Here is a 24075-nt window from a genome sequence, read left to right on the forward strand (position 1 = left end):
GCATGACCTTACATTTATCCCCATTAAAGCTCATTTGCCATTTATCAGCCCAAGCTTCTAGGTTACATAAATCATCCTGTAATATAAAATTGTCCTCCTCTGTATTGATTACCCTGCAGAGTTTAGTGTCATCTGCAAATATTGAAATTCTGCTCTGTATGCCCCCTACAAGGTCATTAATAAATATGTTAAAAAGAGGGCCCAATACTGACCCCTGTGGTACCCCACTGCTAACCGCTACCCAGTCCGAGTGTGCTCCATTAATAACCACCCTTTGTTTCCTATCCCTGAGCTATTTATATATTTATTGCTAATACTAGGACAGATGTATTAGTTGATGATTGGACAGATGTATTGGAAGCTGTCAGATATAGCGCTAATACACTATATTTACTATTATGGTTCTTATAGCTTTTTATCTCCTATTGCCAAGGTCCTGTGGAACTAGCTGCACACTTTTATAACTAGCTAGCAGGGCTAGTCTCCCTCACTGCATGCAGACATGTATTCAAGCCCTGCACGTTTCTTCATTTCTTTGGCTAGCAATTTCATCGATATCTAGCTATAATTCTTCAGTGTGATAGTTTGATTAAACTGTTCTAATACAACTATCCTAGTAGTAGCAATAAATAGGGACTTGATACCATTGAAAGGTGCCTGTTGCTGCTATTATAATTAACACCAGGTTATATTTGACACTTTTAGGGTGGATAGGGGAAAATCTCATTGCAGTTATGTTTTGTCTATTACATTCCCAACGCCATATCTGCATTTATGCTTTGTGATCACGGGGCTAATTGAAAATAAAAAAATACAGTAATATATTTTTGTCTATAATTTAAAAATTTAATTTTATTCATCACGCCAATTGGATTAGTCTGTGAAAGTTTGAGATTTATGTTTGGAGATATCACACTATATTGATCAGCAGTGAACTTAGTGTAGTTTGCCATGTTTTAACAAGCTGCAGCCAGGGCAGAAATGATCTGAGAAGAAAATCCCTTGGATCAGACTCGATTGGATACTGTCCGAGCGTCAATCAGTAATGACGGTATTAGACTGTAGGGGAACTATTCTTTGACAAGTTCAATGGTAACACCCAGTTTTCATGCTGATTTCTAGGAGGAATGGCAGAGTGCAGAATTATATGAAATGTTGCTGTAGAGTTGTTCCAAGTATTCACTACAGTAGACATGTCAGGGGTGCTAACGGGTCCATTCTTACACCATAGCTCTTACTCGCTGCCTGCAGTCACACACAACTAGAGGGCGTCTTCTGCTCACCCTTTTATTACTCTCTTCCGCTTGTAAACTGTAGAAAGTTTCTAAGTTCCTTCTATTGGTGGTTGTTCGTATCCAGGGGTTAATCATTAGATTTCATGCTATGTATTGGCAAAACCGCACTCCAGCCACTATAAAGGTGCACTGCTGGATAGAAGGAGGTTGAGCACTTGCACATCACCATATAACCCCAAGCCAGTTAAGCTTGAAGGATATCAATCTGTTCAGTTAGAAGACATAGTTGTTTGGTTTTCCTGACAGTGAAAGTGACAACCGTTACACTAGAGAGAGGGAACAGCACGGCAATCCTACAAACATGTCTGGCTGCCACAGACTATTAAGGTACCGTCACACATAACGATATCGTGAACGATATCGTTGCTTTTTGTGACGTAGCAACGATATCGTGAAGGAAATCGTTATGTGTGACAGCGACCAACGATCAGGCCCCTGCTGGGAGATCGTTGGTCGCTGAGGAAAGTCCAACACTTTATTTCGTCGCTGGATCTCCCGCTGACATCGCTGGATCGGCGTGTGACGCCGATCCAGCGATGTCTTCACTGGTAACCAGGGTTAACATCGGGTTACTAAGCGCAGGGCCGCGCTTAGTAACCCGATGTTTACCATGGTTACCAGCGGAAACGTTAAAAAAACAAACACTACATACTTACCTTCAGCTGTCTGTCCCCGGCGCTGTGCTTCTCTGCACTCCTCCTGCATCCTGTGTCAGCGCCGGCCAGCCAGAAAGCACAGCGGTGACGTCACCGCTCTGCTTTCCGGCTGACCGGCGCTGACAGTGCAGAGGAAAGCAGAGCGCCGGAGGACAGACACTGAAGGCAAGTATGTAGTGTTTGTTTTTTTAACGTTTATGCTGGTAACCATGGTAAACATCGGGTTACTAAGCGCGGCCCTGCCAGTTATATCACTAAACATTTGCAAATTGACTCTCTTGTTCATCAAGAGCCAATATTTGATTTGTGTGTTTTCTTAATTTTTTGATCGGTGTCTCTTAATCAGCGGAGAATTTAGGACCTTGAAAGCATTGTCTTGTCACAAGTTATTGATGACCTATCCTGTGGATAAGTCATCGGTACCAAACTGGTGAGGATCCAACACCCAGCACCCCACTAATCCGTTGTTGTAAGCTCTGGTGGCAGTCAGATGTAAATGCATTGAACAAGCCTGCTTGTGTAGCTCCATTTGATGTGTACCAGTTGCTTCCAATAACTGTGAAACATCTTTAAATTGTTTAGGTTCATACACCCGGCACCAATTTGATATTGATTACTTATCCCAATATAGGCCAACAATATCTTTTGACCAGACATCCCCTTAAGGCCATGTTCACACGATCCTTTTTTTCATGCGGAATTGCCGCGATTTTCCCGCTGCGGGTCCGCAGCTGTTTTCCATGCAGGGTACATTACATTGTACCCTATGGAAAACAGGAACTGCTGTGCCCACAATGCGGAAAATCAAAAAAAAAAGCCGCGCTGAATAGCTGCGGGAAAAAAGTACCATGTCACTTCTTTTTTCGGAGCCGCAGCGGTTCTGCACCCATTGACCTCCATTGTGAGGTCAAACCCACAGTAAAACCCGCAGATGAAAAAAATATCTGCGGGTTTTACTGCGGTTTGTGGTGCAGAACCGCTGCAGCAGGAAGTGCGGGGAAGCGGGCGGAAGTGCGTGGGCGGAGTGTGGCTGCCCCCCCGTGCTCCGATCCCGCCCCCCCGTGCTCCAATCCCACCGCCCCGTGCTCCGATGCCCCCCCCCAGTGCTCCGATGCCCCCCCCCGTGCCCTAATCTCCCCCCCTTATACTTACCCGGTGTCCGTCCGGCCGTCTTCTCCCTGGGCGCCGCCATCTTGCAAAATGGCGGGCGCATGCGCAGTGCGCCCGCCGAATCTGCCGGCCGGCAGATTCGTTCCAAAGTGCATTTTGATCACTGAGATAGATTATATCTCAGTGATCAAAATAAAAAAAAATAATAAATGACACCCCCCCCCCCCCCTTTGTCACCCCCATAGGTAGGGACAATAAAAAAAAATTAAGAATTTTTTTTTTTTTTCCACTAAGGTTAGAATAGGGTTAGGGGTAGGGTTAGGGGTAGGGTTAGGGTTAGGGGTAGGGTTAGGGTATTTTCAGCCATTTTAACCCTAAAAAACTTCCTAGAAAACACAGACTCTGCATAGAAAACTGCATAAAAAAAAGGATCAAAAAACGCATCAAAAAAGGACAAAAAAGGACCTGCGTTTTCTGCCAAGAGCTGCAGTTTTTTAAAAAACAGTCCTGAAAAAAAAAGGATGGAAATCAGGAACGTGCGAACATACCCTTAATATCAACATACGTTCAATTGTACTGAGGGTACTTCATCAAAATGACATAGGAATGTATAGGACGAGGAAGAGATCCCAATCATTATAATAAAAATTTATTTTTATTAATTATGCCATAAAGACAATACACAACAATAGTAAAAAAAGCAAAATGCCGTCTAGGGCACGCCAGAGTACATCATGATAAAGTCATCAACACAGAGGGTCAAAGCCAAATGTAACCAATTCCTATGTATTGTAGCAACCAATTTGATGGTATATAGTGTTAGTATTTGCACATAGTCATACATGTAAAGACCCCTTTGGAAGACAAGAAATCCAAAAAACAATAAATCCTATTCTATACACCCGTAAAAAATGGCCAGGCAATATACCAGAAAAGATGATGATAATAACCCTGTGTTTGGAAACATCAAAGTACACATGAGACATGTCACCGTAAATGATCACATTGTGTCTATCGTAATCCACGCTGAACAAATTCATCTACCAGTGTAAGATAGTAATAGTGTTTTGAAATTGATAGTTACCAGATGTATCGATGGTGCTCCTGGCATCCCCTCACCCCGACGCGCGTTTCGCCGCCAGCTTCTTCCGGGGACGTGTCAGGGTGAGGGGCAGCCGTGTATTTATATGAGCACTAGCCTATCAGCGAGTAATAGTGCCGGCCAGCTAGAGGGCGCATATCGAGTCCCCCCGCCTCCTCTAACATGCTTCCTAGAGACACTCAATGACATGCACGCCTCAGTTTGCGTGTCCGTGTAAGAGCGTCTCCCGGAAGTGACGGAGGTCGGGATGGCCACGCATGCGCACTACCGAGAGGCATCCCCAGAATCGCCGATAGCTGATGGAAAAAGAGTGTGGGATAGTGATTAAAAAAATACTAAAAATTACATGGTGCTATTCAACTAAAATAAGTGTTCAATGGGGCATGTGTATATGTGACGCACATCATAAAAAGGAATATGAATGATTAAGAATTAAGGGATATACTGTATACTTAAATGCCCATACCTTGCCAACCGCACATTTAGCGTTTCCTACTCCCATACTACCTCTTCATCTCGCCCCCTCTCTGTTGGAGTCCCCCAAGGCTCTGTCCTAGGACCCTTACTCTTCTCAATCTATACTCGGCCTGGGACAACTCATAAGGTCCTATGGCTTCCACTACCATCTATATGCTGATGACACTCAGATCTACCTCTCTGGCCCAGATGTCACCTCTCTGCTTTCCAGAATCCCAGAGTGTCTATCAGCCATATCCTCCTTCTTCTTCTCCTCTCGCTTCCTCAAGCTCAATGTGGACAAATCTGAACTCATTATCTTTCCTACATCACGCATATCTTCCCTACCTGATCTATCTATCAAAATAAATGAAATCACACTTTCCCCTGTCCCCAAAATCCGCTGCCTCGGAGTAACCCTTGACTCTGCCCTGTCCTTCAAACCGCACATCCATGCTCTCGCCACCTCCTGTCGCCTGCAGCTCAAAAATATTTCCAGAATCCGTCCTTTCCTCAACCCACACTCTACCAAAATGCTCGTGCATGCCCTAATAATCTCCCGCCTCGACTACTGCAACATACTGCTCTGTGGCCTACCTTCTAACACTCTCGCACCCCTCCAGTCCATCCTTAACTCTGTTGCCCGACTAATCTCTCTCCTCGCTACACTCCTGCTTCACCTCTTTGCAAATTCCTTCACTGGCTCCCAATTTCCCAGCGTATCCTTACTAACACTGACCTACAAAGCCATCCATAACCTGTCTCCTCCGTATATTTCCACACTAATCTCTCAATATCTTCCCTCACGTAATCTCCGGTCCTCCCAAGACCTCCTCCTCTCCTCCACGCTTATTCGCTCCTCACCCAATCGCCTCCAAGACTTCTCCCGAATATCACCCATCCTCTGGAATTCTGTGCCCCAACACATCCGGTTATCCACTACTTTTGGATCCTTCAAAAGAAACCTGAAAACCCACCTCTTCAAGGAAGCTTACAGCCTGTAAAGACCACACAGCCACCTCAACACCATTGGAGCTACTGCAACCCTCGACCTACTGTCTCCTTCCCCATAATCCTGTAGAATGTAAGCCTGCAAGGGCAGGGTCCTCTTCCCTCTGTACCAGTCTGTCATTGTTAGTTTTGTTTACTGTAAGTGATATTTGTATTTTGATGTAACCCCTTCTCATGTACAGCACCATGGAATCAATGGTGCTAAATAAATAAATAATATAATAAGTGACAGTGCATCTCAATTTTATGATAGTGTCTAAATTCATGAGAACCTTGTGCCAAATCCGACTTAAAAAGATCATAGCAAATAAGGTATATTCCATATAAAGTGACAGTGCAAAATTCATAGTAATATAATGTCATGTAGTGATGATTTAAAATACAAATATTTTTTTTTATAATATAACAAAATTCATTAATTTAGTGATAGTGCTACAGTTTCCAACAATATCAAATGCTAAAAAAAATCTTCATCCCAGGACATATTCTTCTTGGGAGACGGATAATAGTAAATAAATTGTGTCCAAAGTCCAAAGGACCACACTCCAATTCACATGAATGACCCAACTTTGGCAACTCATATAGCTAAAATATAATAAGAAAAAACTTAGTTAAAATCAAAGAAATTCATCAATAATAAAACAACGCATGTGGATTAATCTGCATACATCCGCATGACCGGCGTACCCAATGTTAGATAGGGTACGCAGGATGCATGCAGACGTAGGCGGAGCTGAAGAGGTGCAGCAGTGGGCGGAGCTTAACGGAGGAAGAAGACTGCCATCCGCAGCCATGCCGAACGCTAGTGTGAAACCAGCTGTACCGCTCAGGTCCTGTCTCTGACTGTGCCACGGCCCACTGGCGCACACTCCTTACTGCGGCCTTGTCTCTGACTGTGCCACGGCCCACTGGTGCACACTCCTTACTGCGGCCTTGTCTCTGACTGTGCCACGGCCCACTGGCGCACACTCCTTACTGCGGCCTTGTCTCTGACTGTGCCATGGCCCACTGGAGCACACTCCTTACTGCGGCCTTGTCTCTGACTGTGCCATGGCCCACTGGAGCACACTCCTTACTGTGGCCTTGTCTCTGACTGTGCCACGGCCCACTGGAGCACACTCCTTACTGTGGCCTTGTCTCTGACTGTGCCACGGCCCACTGGAGCACACTCCTTACTGTGGCCTTGTCTCTGACTGTGCCACGGCTCACTGGAGCATACTCCTTACTGTGGCCTTGTCTCTGACTATGCCATGGCCCACTGGAACACACTCCTTACTGTGGCCTGTCACCCTGACTGCAGAGTCTTCCTCTTCGCTCCTCTGATCCAAGACCAAGACCTGCTCTGATTTAGTATGTAGACCTTTTATACTCGGGAGCCCAGTTATCAATGGCACCTGACTAGATGTTATATCCAAACTCAACCTCCCTGCAACTCTTCCTCTTCCGGTGGGTTCCACATGGTCTCATCTGGATGGTAGATGTCAGTCGCACGAACGACATACAGCACATTTGCATTCTTTAGAATCTCTTAAAGAATATAAACATTCTGGGTAATAGAGGAGCAGGATTGTGCCTTAGTTGTGTGTATTGATACCTACTCAACTTGTGAACTTTGGCTGTATCCATAGTATGGCTGTCAGCGCTGGGTGTAGGAGACAGATCCTTTCTAATACCTTCTCTCATTTGCACCCCTGTTATACAGGAGGTGAAACAGATGCGTGTACATAGGCCCAGGTTTTGTGTGTTACATTTCACAGGGTCAGCACCCTCCATAGTGTGAGCATATAGAGTTAACTTGTGAAATCTGAAAGTGACATGACAGCTGTGGAGCCCATTTTTCCCAGAACTCTCTCACATGGGAAGAATTTTCTAAAGAACTTTGGATCTGCTAACAAAAAAGAACATGAAATAAATATGGCAGTGTTTTGGTTCTGTACTACATGTAGTCCTGAACACACTTGAAGGGATTCTTTTATAAAGTAAATTTGACATATTGGCCTCCCCCTCACTTGACTTTCCCCTCTCCAGTCTATCCTTATTGCAGCAGCCAGGGTCGTCCATTTGGCTAATCGGTACTCGGATGCGTCTTCTCTTTACCAGTCGTTACACTGGCTGCCCATACATTTTAGGATCCAATTCAAACTGCTTGTTCTCACCCACAAAGCTCCCCACAGTGCGGCACCCCTGTCATCCCCTCCCTCATTTCTGTTGATCAGCCTACCCGCTCGTTACGCTCTGCAAGCGACTTTCGATTAACCTCTGCACTAATCTGTACCTCCCGCTCCAAGACTTCTCCCGCACTGCGCCAATCCTCTGGAATGTTCTACCCCAGGAAATTAGAACTATCCACAGCTTGCACAGTTGTAGGCGCTCCCTCAAAACACATCTGTTCAGAGCGGCCTATCACGTTCCCTAATCAAAGTCATTTTATGTGTTTGTGTGTGTGGCCCATTCACTATCTGAGAATAACCCTCCATCAAACTCCACCGCACCCAACCCCACCATAAATACTGGCTGGTGACAGCTCATGCAGCCTTTATCTCCCACTCCCTCAAGATGGCTAGACCATCATTGTAAATACGCACCTGTACTTTGTGTCTCCCCCTACCTCATTGTAGATTGTAAGGGTCGTCTTATTTTGCTTTAATTATTGTATTATCTTTAACGTTGTTGCTTATAATTGTTGTGTACGAACTGTTAAACTGTTAAGCGCTGCAGAATTTGTTGGCGCTATATAAAAATTATTTACCCCTTTAATACCATCTCAAAAAGGGATTGCAGAGCAGAATTAAGTCAAAGGAGAATTAAAGGAGTTGGACAATCATTTTTGCTATTGGGTTTCATTACAAACATTGCACCAAAAGGCTTTTACAGGCTCTTTGTTTCCTGCACAATCAACTTTAATGTTATCTGTGGTCATAAATCGGCTAAAATGAGCTCCAAAGAAGACACTGTGGGTGAGCCCGTTCTGACAGTATTAGGCTGGTTTCACATTTCCGGTTGTGTCCGCAGCGTTTGTGCCGCAATTATCCGCATACGTCATATATTCCTATCTTTAACAATAGGGACCTATGTGTCTGCGATCGGTTGCGTTTTGCCGCGTTAGACGACGCATGCATCGTTTCGTTGTTTGGTGGGCTAAACGCTACATGTAGTAATTTTAGAGGCGTCAATTTGTCGCCTAGAAACGTATGCGGTTGTTACCGAAGGAATGCATCAAAAAAACACATTACGGTCTGTGAACGCATGCGTTCGCAAGCACATGCGTTTGCTTGCATTTGTAAATGCATGCGTTGCACCACAGGAAAACATGTCTAGACACTGATTAGCCACCCCGCCCCCCACATACAAAGTGATAAAAGGAAGGAGTGGGCATTGGCAGGTCACTATACAGCAGACTGGGAAGCAGACCAGACGCAGGAAAGCACCTTGGAGGAAACAAGACTCTGAACAATGTGAGTATATCCTAGCCAATGCCTTTATTTTCTATTTTCTGTCTCTATATGTCCTCATTTCTGGCATTTTTTTTTCTTTCTGTGTGCATCAGAATGTCATCATCTTCTGATGAGGAGCAACGTCCTGGGCCTTCACAAGCCGAACATGTCAGTGAAGTGAGTACTCACCACCTCAGATTGGTAAGTATTCACTGTCACATCTACACACATGACCAATTTTTTTCCCTTTTTTTAGAGCACTTCTTCCACTGCGGCAGAGGCTGAGTGGGAGCAGCGGGGTCACGGTCGGGTGGCAAGGCGGCAGCGTGTACGTATACGTGGCTTAGGCTAGGGTCACATTGCGTTAGTGCAATCCGTTTAGCGCTAGCGGATTGCGCTAACGCAATGTTTTCTATGGGGCTGCGGTCGGGGTCGCGGTAACGTCCCCGCTCTCGCAGATCCCCGATCTGCGAGAGCGGGGAACGGACCGCGGGCGCGCCTCGGACGCTGCAAGCAGCGTCCGCAGCACGCCAGGAATCACCGGCGCGTCGCTAGCGCGTGCCGAACATGGCACGCGCTAGTGAAGCGCGTTCCCATTAGCGTGAATGGGCGCATTAACGGCCGCGTTGCACGGCGTTAATTTCGCCGTGCAACGCTGTCCGTTTAACGCGGTCCCATAACGCAATGGGAACCCAGCCTTACTGTTTATTGTATCCTCACTTTACTATTCTTGAATGTTCGTTTCTTTACTTTCCTCTTTCTTTACCTTTTTCTTCTTAACTCCTGTTTTTCTTGACTTTCAAGATTCATGCCAGTTTTCTGTCTGTTTTCTTTCTTTTCCTTATGTTAATGTCTCCTACATTAATGTCTTTATTTATTTTTTAGGTTCCAGAATGGGATGAGGACCTCATTGAAAATGACCTCCTAATCTCCCTGGTCCATGAGCGAGACCCGTTGTGGGACACTCGGGTTCTGCAGCACTCGGACAATGTGACGATCCGGCGGCTATGGAATGAGGTGGCCAAAGCGATGTGGTATGGCTGGGACAACGCCCCTACTCGGGTCCGAAATGCATTTTGTAAGTATTGCAATGCGGTTGCGGTGTGATGCAGCAGTGACCTTGGCCGTGATCACACAACTGTGTGTGATGAGAGAAACTCTCAGGAGTTTCTCTCCTCACACACAGTTGTGTGATCTCGGTTCAAAGTGCATTGTCTAACCATTATTTATATTTTTCAACAGTGCTCAAAGTCAAAACACGTTGGCGTTCGATGAAGGACCACTTCAACAAGGACCTTAGTCAAGAGAGCCGGGTTCCTAGGGGTCCTGGAGCAAGGATCCGCAAATACAAATATCACTGAATCCTTACATTTTTAGACCGGTCCTTGCCCAGAGAACGTAAGTATTTTTTTGGTCTATTGGCTTGTGTTGTATTGCCTAAATCTGTATGTTTCTATTCCACAGGAGTTGGCGCTTAACTTTTGTAAATGTTTGGTATTGATTTTTTTTTCTTCTTTTTTCACAGCACATGGAGCAGCACTCTTGACTCTGGTTCTGGAGCTGTCCTTCATCAGACAGCCACAGGCCCGTCCCAGCCATCCAGCAGCGCTGAAGCAAGTGGGCCTGCCACACAGACTGGAGACCAGGAAGCTGGTCCATCAGGTGTTCCCCTGTCCCAGTCCTCTGCCTCTTTGTTTTTTGGGTTCTTCCCGGCAGCGGCAGAGGGCCTCGGACAGGTCACTTATGCCCGAGTTTTTGCACTTGAGCTCGGTCTTTCATGATGGACTCAAGGCGATGGGTGACCGACTGGATAGTGCCAAAAACCATATGAATACACTTATCCAGGAGGTTACCAAAAGCCTTGACCTAGTGAAAGCCAACCTCCAGTGGCCAGCACATCATTTTTTTAAATCAAATAGAAAAGGGCATTTCGGAACACCTTACTCCTGATCTTCAGCTTGGTGTCATGCAGGCCTGCAATGCTGCTTGCGTGCAGGCTATGCAGTAGAGTCTGTTTTGTCAGCAGACAGTGGCAGCATATCCACCTGTGCCAACACTGTCACGCTTGACCTCAATGCCGACCTCTGCTGCATACCACTGCACGGCCATCTCCATTCCAAGCACTGCCGGACACCACTACAGCACCACCACCATGCCGAGTGCTGTTGGACAGCCCACCGCCACCACCATGACAACTGCTGCTTCTGCTTGGACCTGTATGAAGCCCACTGCCCCTTCACGGCAAACCTCGTAGTGGGTCCTCTGCTGGTGCATGGCCGCTGTGGCGGTGAGCGCCGCACGGCTCCGCTCCGTTAGGGCGATAGGACCCACTACGAGGTTTGCCGTGAAGTGGCAGTGGGCTTCATACAGTCTGATCAGAATGTTAAACTGAAAACCTCATATTCAGTTATATTAATTTTTGCCTAGCGGCTTTAGATCAACGTATGATTTTGGGATGTGCGGTTCATGCTCTTTTTTTTTCTTTTTTGCAAAGCCTGGCATGGTTTTCACCACCACCAGGATGCAGCACCCGGACCCTGGCATGGCCTTCCCACCACCACAATCATGCAACGGCCACCACGACCAATCCACAACAAATGACCCCACCAAGGCTCCCCAGACCACAGCGCCGATCCCAAAAAGGGAAACAAAATAAAAAACAGAACCATCTCAATTTCTTCCCCCTCACCGCCCAATGTGTCTGTAATGTCAGGTTTGTCTCACCCTTCCAGTGTGTCTCTGCCCTCTCATGCATCAAGCCCCATCCCCGAACTCCCAGAGCACACTACCTTAATTGCCCCTTCTCCTGCCACCCCTGCGTCGTCCACAGTTAGCCAGGCCTCACAGCTACACACCCCCCATTTCCGTCACTCTATCCCAAGCAGGCGCAGTTAAATTAATTGTTTTGTTAAAAAATAAATAAGAATGTTTTTTGCCCCCAATATTGTTTGGTTAATTGTTAATTCGCCACCGGCAACACACACCGTGCGCCGAATAAAATACTGCGCCGCACACTTTGTTTTGGCCAACTCATAACTCCTGTAATTATTAAGTAGAACACTGCACCTTTGTGTGTTTGGTATAGAGCTATGAGGTGGCAAAAAAAAACAAAATTACTTGTATTTTCGCCATAATCTCTTCAGTCTAATTAATCTGTATCGCAGACTGAAGAGAAAATGGCGATAATACAAAGCAGAACAATACTCAACAGGTCATGTTTCAAAAAAATAATAATTTACTACACCTAACCTGGTGAGTAGAGAACTGCCGTGTATAACCTCCATTTTTTTTTGTTCAGTGTACGTAATCTATTTCACACAAATGGAAGAGACGATGGAGGTCATGCAAGGCATATTTATACTCACCTGGACATTTCAGAAATAGTAAATTCATGAGGCTGTTATTTGTGCATCATGAATTCATTATTTCTGACACCTGACTTGATGAGTATAGATCTGTTTTGTATTAAACCTTCATCGTCTCTTCAGTCTGCGTTCAATAGATACTGCAGAACAGAATCAGGACGCAATGACGTAAACTACCTTACCACTAGCAACCTAAGTGCTTTTTAGAGGTAATACATAGGAGACTCGGTCAAGATATCAAAACACAAGCAACTATATGTATATGTATATTTGCGCTGATCCCTGAAGAAGGAGTCTGCCGACTCCGAAACGCGATAGATTGAGCCTTTTGGTCCTATCATCACGTGCATGTGACGTCACGCGAGGTCCTGCAGCTTCACTGCACCTCGCCGGCAACTTGCTTGTAGAAGCGCGGTCTTACCGCTGAAGATCCGGGATCATCGCCGGGAACTTGTCTGGGGAAGCGCGGTCTCACCGCTGAAGATCCGGGAGCATCGCGTGTGAGGTAAGGGGTGACTGTCACCGGCTGGGACAGGTTTAACACCCTTTCCTCACACATCTTCGGAAAAGTCACTGCTGTGCACACATTTGGGAGATTGCAGTAACGTGTATATATATGTGAACACCTGTTAAATCGTTTGGACTGAATAGATGAAGGAAAACAATATGCCAATAAGGTAATCGTTTGGACATGGTATGAGGAATATCACCCTACGTAGACAGCCTTGTTACTAATTGTTTTTTAGATTTATTGGGACCTCCAGCGCAAATATACATATAGTTGCTTGTGTTTTTTACACTTTATACCGGACATTTTGGTAGTTGTGCCCGTTTATTTGCAGCAGGAGGAAAATTAAGGAATAACCCTCTGTGCAGCGCCCTTAGTTGTCTTTATATTTAAGATATCAAAACACGTAGTTTATTAAAAAAAATATTAGTAACATTTAAAACCTTTAAAACCTAACTGGTACAGACCCAAACCCAACAGGACATTTTACACAATATTTCCTTGCCATGCCACACGTCCAATATCAGAATCAAAATAGGCAGCAAATTGGTCCCGCATGTGGCCAACTTCAACAGTTGACCCCAGTGGGTGATGCTGGTAATCTGGCAATGGGTTTGCAACTGGTTCATCCTGTTTGATATTGGGTCGCTCTTTAGCCATTATGTAATTGTGGAGAACCACACAGGCTTTGACAACCTCATCGACTGTCTCCATTTTTAGGTTAATGGCTGTCCCACGAATGCCCCATTTTAAGACTAGAATCTCAAAGGTACACTCTACTGTTCTTCGGGCCCTGGTCAGTCTGTAGTTATAAATCCTTTTAGTGTGGTTCAAGTCCCGACTGGAATATGGCTTCAGTAGGTTTTCACACATCTGAAAGACCTCATCCCCAACCATAACAAATGGCATCAGTGGGCCTTGAGTGTTGGGGAGAGGTCGTGGCAGTGGAAAATCAAAATTTTTGCCATACACACCGTCGGCCCTTATCCGAGTTCTTGAAAGTCTGGGATTCGTTGCCACGGCCAAAAGCTCCAATGTCCACGGCGATGAAGCGACAGTCCGTATCTGCTATTGCCATGAGCACAACAGAAAAATATTTTTTGTAGTTAAAGTACTCCGATCAAGTTCTGGCGGGTTTGATAATGCGTATGTGCTTTCCATCCACCGCACCCAAACAGGTGGGGAAATCACACACTCCAGAATTTCTCTGCAATTTCCATCCACATGTCCTCGGTGGGTAGGAGTATAAATTCATCCCGGAGAACGTTCCACAAAGCCCGGCAGGTGTCCGAAACTATTCCAGACAGGGTGGTAATTCCAAGCCGGTACTGGAAGTGGAGGGATGATGAGCTCTCTCCGGTTGCCAGAAATCAGAAATAGAATTGATTGTAATTTTATTTTTTTATTTTATTTATGGTGGTGTTCTGCTAAATACATAAAGGAAAATACAAATAATACATGGCAGACCAACAATAATTATGACTGCCATTTGCTTAGAATTATTACGTACCTTAATGTAACCAGGAGTCGATCCTCTGCTGGAATCGCTCTACGGAGCTGGGTGTCCTGTCTCCGGATGGCTCCTTGGACACGACCAAGCAAATCCCGAAAAGTCTTGAGACATCCTGGTATATTCTGGGAATTTGTCCAGGTGGGCATTAAGCTCGCCATATAGCGTGTGATAGGCTCCACGGCTCTCCCGGAGTTCAATAATGGGGTGTCAACAAAAACGCCTACGCTGTGTCCTTCTGTCATTCTCCATTTTTTGTTGTTACTCCCAAGCAAATGCACAGGCAAGAAACAGCTTGATTCTTAAATACAGGTTGAAATAAAAGCTCTCCATGCGAAGATCCATCATGACACAGGATACAGTAGCAAACTGAAGATTTCAGCAGTCCAAGGGTCTATATTTAGATATCCCATAATGCATGCCCACTGTAGTCCCATTGGCGGTGTTTATCTAAATTTTTCTACTGTTATATTTTTCACCATGCGTACAGAAAACGCAAATGCATGCAAAACGCATGGAAAGGCATGAAAACGCCGCACTTTTTTTAAACGCATGCGTCTAAAAACACAGCATTTCCATGCGGTTTTTCCTGCATCTGCGGTTGCGGATTAAACCCTGCGGATTCTAATGCAAATGTGAAACTAGCCTTTAACAAGTGAAATGCATGCTCAATTGGGTTGAGATCAGGTGACTGACTTGGCCATTCAAGAATATTCCACTTCTTTGCTTTAATAAACTCCTGGGTTGCTTTAGCTTTGTTTTGGGTCATTGTTATTTAATTATTATTATTATTATTATTATTATTATTATTGTCTATCTGTAGTATAAAACGACGACCAATCAGTTTGGCTGGATCTGAGCACACAGTATGTCTCTGAATACCTCAGAATTCATTCAGTTGCTTCTGTCCTGTGTCACATCATCAATAAACACTAGTGACCCAGTGCCACTGGCAGCCATGCATGCCCAAGCCATCACTCTGCCTCCGCCGTGTTTTACAAATGATGTGATATGCTTTGGATCATGAGCTGTACCACGCCTTCACCATACTTTTCTCTTTCCATCATTCTGGTAGAGGTTGATCTTGGTTTCATCTGTCCAAAGAATGTTCTTCCAGAACTGTGCTGGCTTTTTTAGATGTTTTTAGCAAAGTCCAGTCTAGCCTTTTTATTCTTGATGCTTATGAGTGGCTTGCACCGTGCCGTGAACCCTCTGTATTTACTTTCATGCAGTCTTCTCTTTATGGTAGATTTGGATATTGATATGCCGACCTCCTGGAGAGTGTTGTTCACTTGGTTGGTTGTTGTGAAGGGGTTTCTCTTCACCATGGAGAATTCTGCGATCATCCACCACTGTTGTCTTCCGTGGGCACCCAGGTCTTTTTGCATTGGTGAGTTCACCAGTGCTTTCTTTCTTTCTCAGGATGTACCAAACTGTAGATTTTGCCAGTCCTAATATTGTAGTAATTTCTCGGATGGGTTTTTTTCTGTTTTCGCAGCTTAAGGATGGCTTGTTTCACCTGCATGGAGAGCTCCTTTGACCGCATGTTTTACTTCGCAGCAAAACCTTCCAAATGCAAGCGTCACACCTCAAATCAACTCCAGGTCTTATATCTGCTTAATTGAGAATGACATAATGAAGGGATTGCCCACACCTGTCCATGAAATAGCCTTGGAATCAATTGTCCAATTACTTTCGGTCCCTTTAAAATCAGGGTGGCACATGTTAAGGAGCTGAAACTCCTAAACCCTTCATCCAATTTTAATGTGGATACCCTCAAATGAAAGCTGAAAGTCTGAACTTCAACTGCATCTGAACTGTTTTGTTTAAAATTCATTGTGGTAATGTCGATAACCAAAATTAAAAAAATGTTGTCTCTGTCCAAATATATATGGACTGAACTACTTAACTATATATATCTACTATCTAATTGTCTAAAGGTCACTTCCGTCTTTGTCTTTGTCCTTCTGTCTGTCACGGAAATTCATTGGTCACGGCCTCTGTCATGGAAATCCAACAGCCACGACCAATCAGCGACGGGCACAGTCCGGCGTCAACATGGCCGCTCCTTCCTCCCCGCAGTCAGTGCCCCATCCATACTCCCCTCCAGTCAGCTCTCACACAGGGTTAATGGCAGCGTTAACTTACCGCGCTATGCAGCGGTGTAACGCACTCGGTTAACACTGCTATTAACCCTGTGTGACCAACGCTTAACTATTGATGCTGCCTATGCGGCATCAATAGTAAAAAGATCTAATGTTAAAAATAATTAAAAAAAAAAAATTGTTATATACTCACCGTCCGTCGGCCCCTCAGATCCACAACAGGCCTTTCCCGCTCGCGACGCTCCAGTAACCGGTCCATGCTGCGATCTCGCGAGATGATGACGTAGCAGTCTCGCGAGACCGCTACATCTTCATCTCGCGAGACCGCAATGCACTCTTGAGACCGGAGCGCGCGAGGAGCGTCGGTAACCGATTCCCTTGGATCCGGGGGATCCGGAAGGTGAGTATATAACTATTTTTTATTTTAATTCTTTTTTTTTTTTTTTAACAGGGATATGATGACCACATTGCAATATACTATATGGGCTGTGAAATATACTACGTGTCTGGGCAATATACTACGTGTCTGGGCAATATACTACGTGTCTGGGCAATGTACTACGTGGTTGGGCAATGTACTACGTGTGTGGCTGGGCAATATACTATGTGTGTGGCTGGGCAATATACTATGTGTGTGGCTGGGCAATATACTATGTGTGTGGCTGGGCAATATACTATGTGTGGCTGGGCAATATACTATGTGTGTGGCTGGGCAATATACTATGTGTGTGGCTGGGCAATATACTATGTGTGTGGCTGGACAATATACTATGTGTGTGGCTGGGCAATATACTATGTGTGTGGCTGGGCAATATACTATGTGTGTGGCTGGGCAATATACTATGTGTGTGGCTGGGCAATACACTACGTGGACATGCATATTCTATACCCGATGCGTTAGAATCGGGCCGCCATTATGTGTGTGTGTATATATATGTGTATATATATGTGTGTGTATATATATATATATATATATATATATATATATATATATATATATATATATATATATTACACACATAATATATATATGTGTATATATATATATATATTATTATGTGTGTGTGTAATATATATATATATTCAATTCATGTGCCGCTTACAGTATAATCACAGCCTGACAGCTTAGAATAGATATATACACATAGAATACATATATATGAAAAATAAAAAGACATAGGGTCACCTTATAATTAATAACCAGCAAAGGCTATGCAGACAGTGGGCTGATATTAATAGCCTAGGAAGTGCCCCCTCCAGCCCCCCCCCAGGCTAAAAGCATCAGCTCTCCTCTGCCCCAGAAAAGGCGCATCTCTAAGATGCGCCAATTCCGGCACTTAGCCTCGCTCTTCCTGCTTGCCCTGTAGTGGTGGCAAGTGGGGTGATAGTTGGGGGGTTGATGTCACCTTTGTATTGTCAGGTAACATCAAGCCCTGAGGTTAGTTATGGAGAGGCGTCAATAAGACGCCCCCTTACTAACCTCAGTCACATTGTATAAAAACACACACCAAGAATAAAGTCCTTTATTTGAAAGAATGACACTCATTTAATAATCTTAATATCATACTTACGACCTCGCCTAATTCCATCGAAGCCCTCTTTCTCCTGTAATAAACCAAAAATAAAAAACAATATCCCTCAACTGTCGCCATTCTGTCCCATTCCGTCCTCCATATCTGGGGCAGAAATAGTTATCAACCTGGACGATGCCAAGATGCAACCAAGATGCAAGATGCAACTGAGAACCAGTTCAGCCGGGCTGAACTGTGGTGACCTCGGTGAGATCCCCCTAGCACTGTGAGAAAGTATGGGGACCCCTCTATTCTTGATAACTAGCCTTTCTAAGGCTGACGGCTGAGCGTTTCATTCCCCAGCTGTGAGTTTTGCCTGGCTGGTTATCAAAAATAGAGGGGACCCACGTCTTTTTTTTTTTTACTTTACAGTGCAGGAGCAGCTGATGAATACTCCCATCATCCGCTCTTGCTCTTACTGTTATTAGTGGCAGCAGGTGTCAGATAAGGCTACTTTCACACTAGCGTCGGAATCGGCCCGTCGCAGTGCGTTGGGCCGAGATTCCGACGCTAGCGTTTGATGCACCGCACAACGGGTGCAGCGGATGCATTTCTCCGGCGCATCCGCTGCCCCATTGTGAGGTGCGGGGAGGTGGGGGCGGAGTTCCGGCCGCGCATGCACGGTCGGAAAAGTGGTCCGTCGGCAGCAAAAAACGTTACATTTAACGTTTTTTGCTCCCGGCGGTCTGCCACAACACGGCGCAACCGTCGCACGACGTTTGCTACGTTTGTCAATACGTCTCAATGCGTCGGTAATGTTACTCTATGAGGCAAAAACGCATCCTGCAAACAACTTGCGTCGCATTGCGACGTGTTTTAAAAAACGCCAGTGTGAAAGTAGCCTAATGGGAGCGGTAGTCCCATCACCTGACACCAGTGCCCGGAGGTAGACTATTTACCTCCAATCACACCTGAGCACTCACGTTGTCTTTTGACAGCATGAGAACCACTGCTCTCTGACTGGCAGGGATGGTTTCACTGCCGATCCGAAGCGGTGTTAGCCGCGTTGTCTTGCATATGACAGCGTATCAAACACTGTATTGTCGGGCCCCCCATTTAAGTGAATGAGGTTGGAGTCTGCTCTGCTGGATGACAGGTGGCTGTATGGATGCATCTTGCAGCCTGCCATCTAGATGTAGCGGAGCTGATTGTGAGGTCACATCCTGCTGTCCTTGACTTTTTTGCACCTAATATGCTGCAAAAAAGTCAACCTGCTTATTTGCAGCGTTTTTTCACCATTCATTCAAGTCAATGGGTGAAAAATGCTGTAAAAACGCTGAAAGTAACATGCTCTATGTAAAAAAAAAAAATAAAAAAAAATAAAAATAAAATAATTTCTGAAAAGCACAAAATCTTGATGACAAAAAAAATTTTTTTTTACTACTTTGCTGGTACTGTAAAAAGAAGCTGAAAATTAGCATAAAAAATGCAGCAAAAACGCCCTGTGTGAACATACTCTAATGCTGAATGCTAGATACTAGAAATGTGTATATGTTCTAGACTAATGCTAGAAATGTGTATACCGTATTTTTCGCTTCGTAAGACGCACTTTATTTCCCCTAAATTTGGGGGGGGGGGGAAATGGGGGTGCATCTTACAAAGAGCGGATATACCGCTTACTGTTACCATTACAGGCTGGGATGAGGGGGTGTCCGCTGCTGCTGCCCAGGGTGATGCTGGAGTCTCCGGTGCTGCGGGGGGCTCTGCCGACATTTTGTGAAAGGCCAGAGCCCCTCCGGCAGTTCGTCCATGCTTTCCTGTGCGATGGACTCCGGGAAAATGGCCGCCGGGACCCGGCGCAGATAGAGATCTCGGCACCAAGATCTCAGGAGATGGAATTTCAGCTCTGAGATCTCATCTCTCGAGATCTTAGTCCCAAGATCTCCATCTGCGCATGCGCCACCTCCCGGCGGCCATTTTTCCGAAGTCCACCGCACAGGAAAGCATGGACGAACTGCCAAGGAGCTCTGGCCTTTCACAAAATGTCGGCAGAGCCCCCCGCAGCACCGGAGACACCCCTGCAGCACAGGACACCTGCACACCCCCTCATCCCAGCCTGCAGCAACACTCCACTCCTGCCTCCTCCAGCAGCGACCCTGAGACCCCTCTTCACTGCAGCCACCCCCGGTAAGCAATAAGACGCATGGATTATAAGAAGCACCACCAATTGTTTCCTATTTTTCTCCTCAAAATTTGGGGTGCGTCTTCTAAACCGGAGCGTCTTACAAAGCGAAAAATATGGTATATGTTAGGATGTTATTGATAACATATGTATATATACATACAGTAGAAAAAATAAGAAACCAGTTCAGTACTGGTAATGCATGTATAGACAGTATTAAAGATTAATAAAACACATGCACAAAATGTATTAGTTTCCAGAACCAAATCAACACTGGATTAGAGATTTGTGTGCGTATACCTCATGTAACCATGCAGATACGAACAGTATCAAGCAAACGAAACCGGATCAATACTGGATCAAAAATTATTAAACATATAAAGCAGTCTAAATGATACCACAAATAGACCGTATTTGTTCTGCAAAATTAGATCGATACCAGTTTATAATGTTTTACATATGTATAGTATTAACCCCAGGTGATACCACATGGCCCATAAATGCCTGAGATGTCCTTAAATCATTTTACCTGACAACAGAGGTTGGCACCCCCATTCCACAGCGGCTTTCCCTAAATGCCCCTATTATGATACATATTTACAGCACATCCTAAACTAGACCAAGTCCAACTATCTAAGAGGACAGAGGGAGAGCAATATGTAAGATGAAGACAAATGATACTTATCAGTGTGATTTTCGTGGGAAATGAACAGCACATACCACATGGATCTATGATCACTTGAGGATCTATACCTCATACAAACCGGGCCTCCTTTTGAAACGCGTTGCGGCAGAGTCATGGAATCTATTCATTTCATACATGTATTTAAGTACCGTATATAGAAATGTGCTTGCAAAGGTGGCCAACCCCTTTTAAGGGCATTTTCTCTCTAAGCTTTCTATTAAGTGAAACTTCTCAATTTTGTGGGATGAGAAATGGTTCTATCCACCACAACCTCTATGCCCACATAGGAGTCGGTATCGGGTCTCATACGCTTAGTGTAGTGTAGATAACACTGTTTTATATGGTGTTTTTGCACCATGTGAAATTGGTGCCTTTAGTGGAGAATACAATGCTTAATACCCCAGGCCAGATTTCTCAATATGCTCATGTGCCGCCATGTGAGAGGAATGCCTCAGAAAAGTGACTGTCTAAAAAGGCATCTGGCAATGTGCATTGTATCATACATGGTGTAGCCTGGGAGACACTTTGACCCTAGTTTTAGTTCATAGCCACCTTCACTCCCTCTTTCTTGGTCCTTGAATGTGTGCTTGGATACCGATGCACTGTCTAAGGGTATGTGCACACGTTGTGGATTCTCTGCGGATCCGCAGCGTTTTTTGCGGTGCAGAAACGCTGCAGATCCGCAATTGATTTACAGTACAATGTAAATCAATGAGGAGGAAAAAAAGCTGTGCACACTTTGCGGAAAATCTGCTGTGGAAACGCTGCGGTTTAAAAGAAGTAGCATGTCACTACTTTTTTGTTAATCTGCAGCGTTTTTGTAGCCATTCCATTATAGAAAACGCAGGGGTAAAAAACGCAGCAAATACGCAATAAAACCGCAGCAAAAACGCACAAAAAACGTGACAAATCTGCAGGTGCGTTTTCTGCCTGGAGAGGCAGAATCCACACCAGAAATTCCTAAGCCTAATCCGCAACGTGCGCACATAGCCTTAGGCTGCGGTCACAGTATTTGGTGAGTTTTTTTTTACCTCAGTATTTGTAAGCCAAAACCAGGAGAGGGTGATAAATACAGAAGTGGTGACATGTTTCTATTAGGCTACTTTCACATTTCTGTCGGTACTGGTCCGTCACAATGCGTCGGGCCGACGGACGTTGTGAAATTAATGCACGACGTGGGCAGCGGATGCAGTTTTTCAACGCAGTTTTTCAACTGTCCATTCTGCAGTCCGGGGAAGAAGGGGTGGAGTTTCGGCCGCTCATGCACGGTCGAAAATGGCGGACGCGACGCACAAAAAATGTTACATTGAACTTTTTTTGTGCGTCGCGTCCGCCAAAACACGACGGATCCGTCGCACGACGGACGCGACGTGTGCCTATCCGTCGTGATCCGTCGCTAATACAAGTCTATGGGCAAAAAACGCATCCTGCAAGCACATTTGCAGGATCCGTTTTTTGCCCAAACCGACGGATTGGGACGGAGGACAAAAGACAGAAGTGTGAGGCTATGTGCACACGTATTCTAGGTCCACTGCGGATTTTTCTGCAGCGGATTTCAGTGGATTTGATAAATCCACAGTGGAAAACCGTTGCGGTTTTTCTGCAGTTTTACAACTGCGGTTTTCCATAGGGGCAATTGTAAAACCGCTGCGGAATCCGCAGAAAGAAGTAACATGCTGCGGAATGTAAACCGCTGCGTTTCCGCGCGTTTTTTTCCACAGCATGTGAACAGCGTTTTTGGTTTCCCATAGGTTTATATTGAACTGTAAACGCATGGGAAACTGCTGCCGATCCGCAGCTGCGGGAACACTGCGGATCCGCAGCAAAATCCGCATCGTGTGCACATACCCTGAAAGTAGCCTTATACTTTCCTCTGATTATTCCACTCCTGTTTTTGGCTTAGAAATACGGAGGTAAAATACTGATCAAATTCTGAACGTGTGACCAAAACCTAATTATCGAGCTCTCTGGCATCAAATGGGCCGCTTTCTGGAAGGTTTTGGCGGTGTCTGGGAAATTAGCCAACTGTTCTGGGAGTGAGGAGGTCGCCTCTTTTCTGTCAATCTCCTGGGCATTCTTGGAGAAAAGCATGGACAACATATTTCGCACTCTTTTCTGACCTTTTCGTAGATGTCAGAAGAAAGACAGTTGACCCGGCATAGTTTGCCACATCTCTCAGTAAACATATTGTCTTCTGACATGATGTGCATTATAATATAACTACATAATGGTGTTCCGTGTGTTGACGCTATGCATAAATTGATTTCATTAGTATGTTCTGCTAAATAAAACATACAGTAATCCGCCTGTTCCCTTGAAAATGCCAGTTTATTTGCTCCCGTATCATTCTGCCGTCCTTTAGTAGGACATTACTGTGACTGTCCCATTCGGCAAAAGTTTGGCACCACTGGAAGTTTCCTGGCAGAAGCAATGTGTGTGACATCAGGAGTGTACCAGGATAATCGGGCTTGTCCCTCCTTTGTCTATGTAGTATAATTTTTAGAAGGCCTTTAGCAGTTGAAGTGTTGAGTAATGTAAAAGTTTGCAGCATCTCCTAGTATTCTGATAAAGTGTGCTGTACAACTCTGCAAGACAACTTCTAGGAAATGAAGAGATTACATTTTAGGCCCCTTTCACACATCAGTTTTTTTCAAAATTTGACGGATTGCGACTGATGGCAAAAAAACTGATCCAGCGACTGATGCCGCCGGATCTGTTTTTTCCTCATAGACTTTATTAGCAACGAATTCCGATAGATGGCCTCATGTTTCATCTGTCGTTCGCCGGATACGTCGAAAATAGTTTGTCCGGCAGCCAGAGAAAACGGACAAAGGAACATTGTGGACGTCGAAAAAACGAACGGCGACTGATTCCTTTTTTTAACTGAGAATGCTCCGATCCAATTAGCCAGATCCGCTAGTCGGATCCGTAAAAAAAAAAAAAAACGGATCCATCGCATCAGGTTTTGACAATCTGCAACCGATCCGTCAAGCCAACGGATTGTGACTGACGGCAAAAAACTGATGTGTGACAGGGGCCTTACCAGCAAGGAACTGTGCTAGGGGAATTTTTACAATATCTTCTGTTATGTTCCCATAGAATCAGAGAGACTTACACCAATCCTTCTGTATGATATTGCAGGCAT

General features: G+C 45.0%; 1 protein-coding gene across 3 annotated transcripts in view; it reads left to right on the plus strand.

The window, feature by feature from the left end:
• Nucleotides 1-24075, plus strand: part of PDE8A (phosphodiesterase 8A) — a 490200-nt gene that overhangs the window by 368049 nt on the left and 98076 nt on the right. The gene's annotated exons all lie outside the window — the stretch shown is intronic.

Source organism: Ranitomeya imitator, chromosome 4 (genome assembly GCF_032444005.1).
Source record: "Ranitomeya imitator isolate aRanImi1 chromosome 4, aRanImi1.pri, whole genome shotgun sequence".
Classification (NCBI taxonomy): domain Eukaryota; kingdom Metazoa; phylum Chordata; class Amphibia; order Anura; family Dendrobatidae; genus Ranitomeya; species Ranitomeya imitator.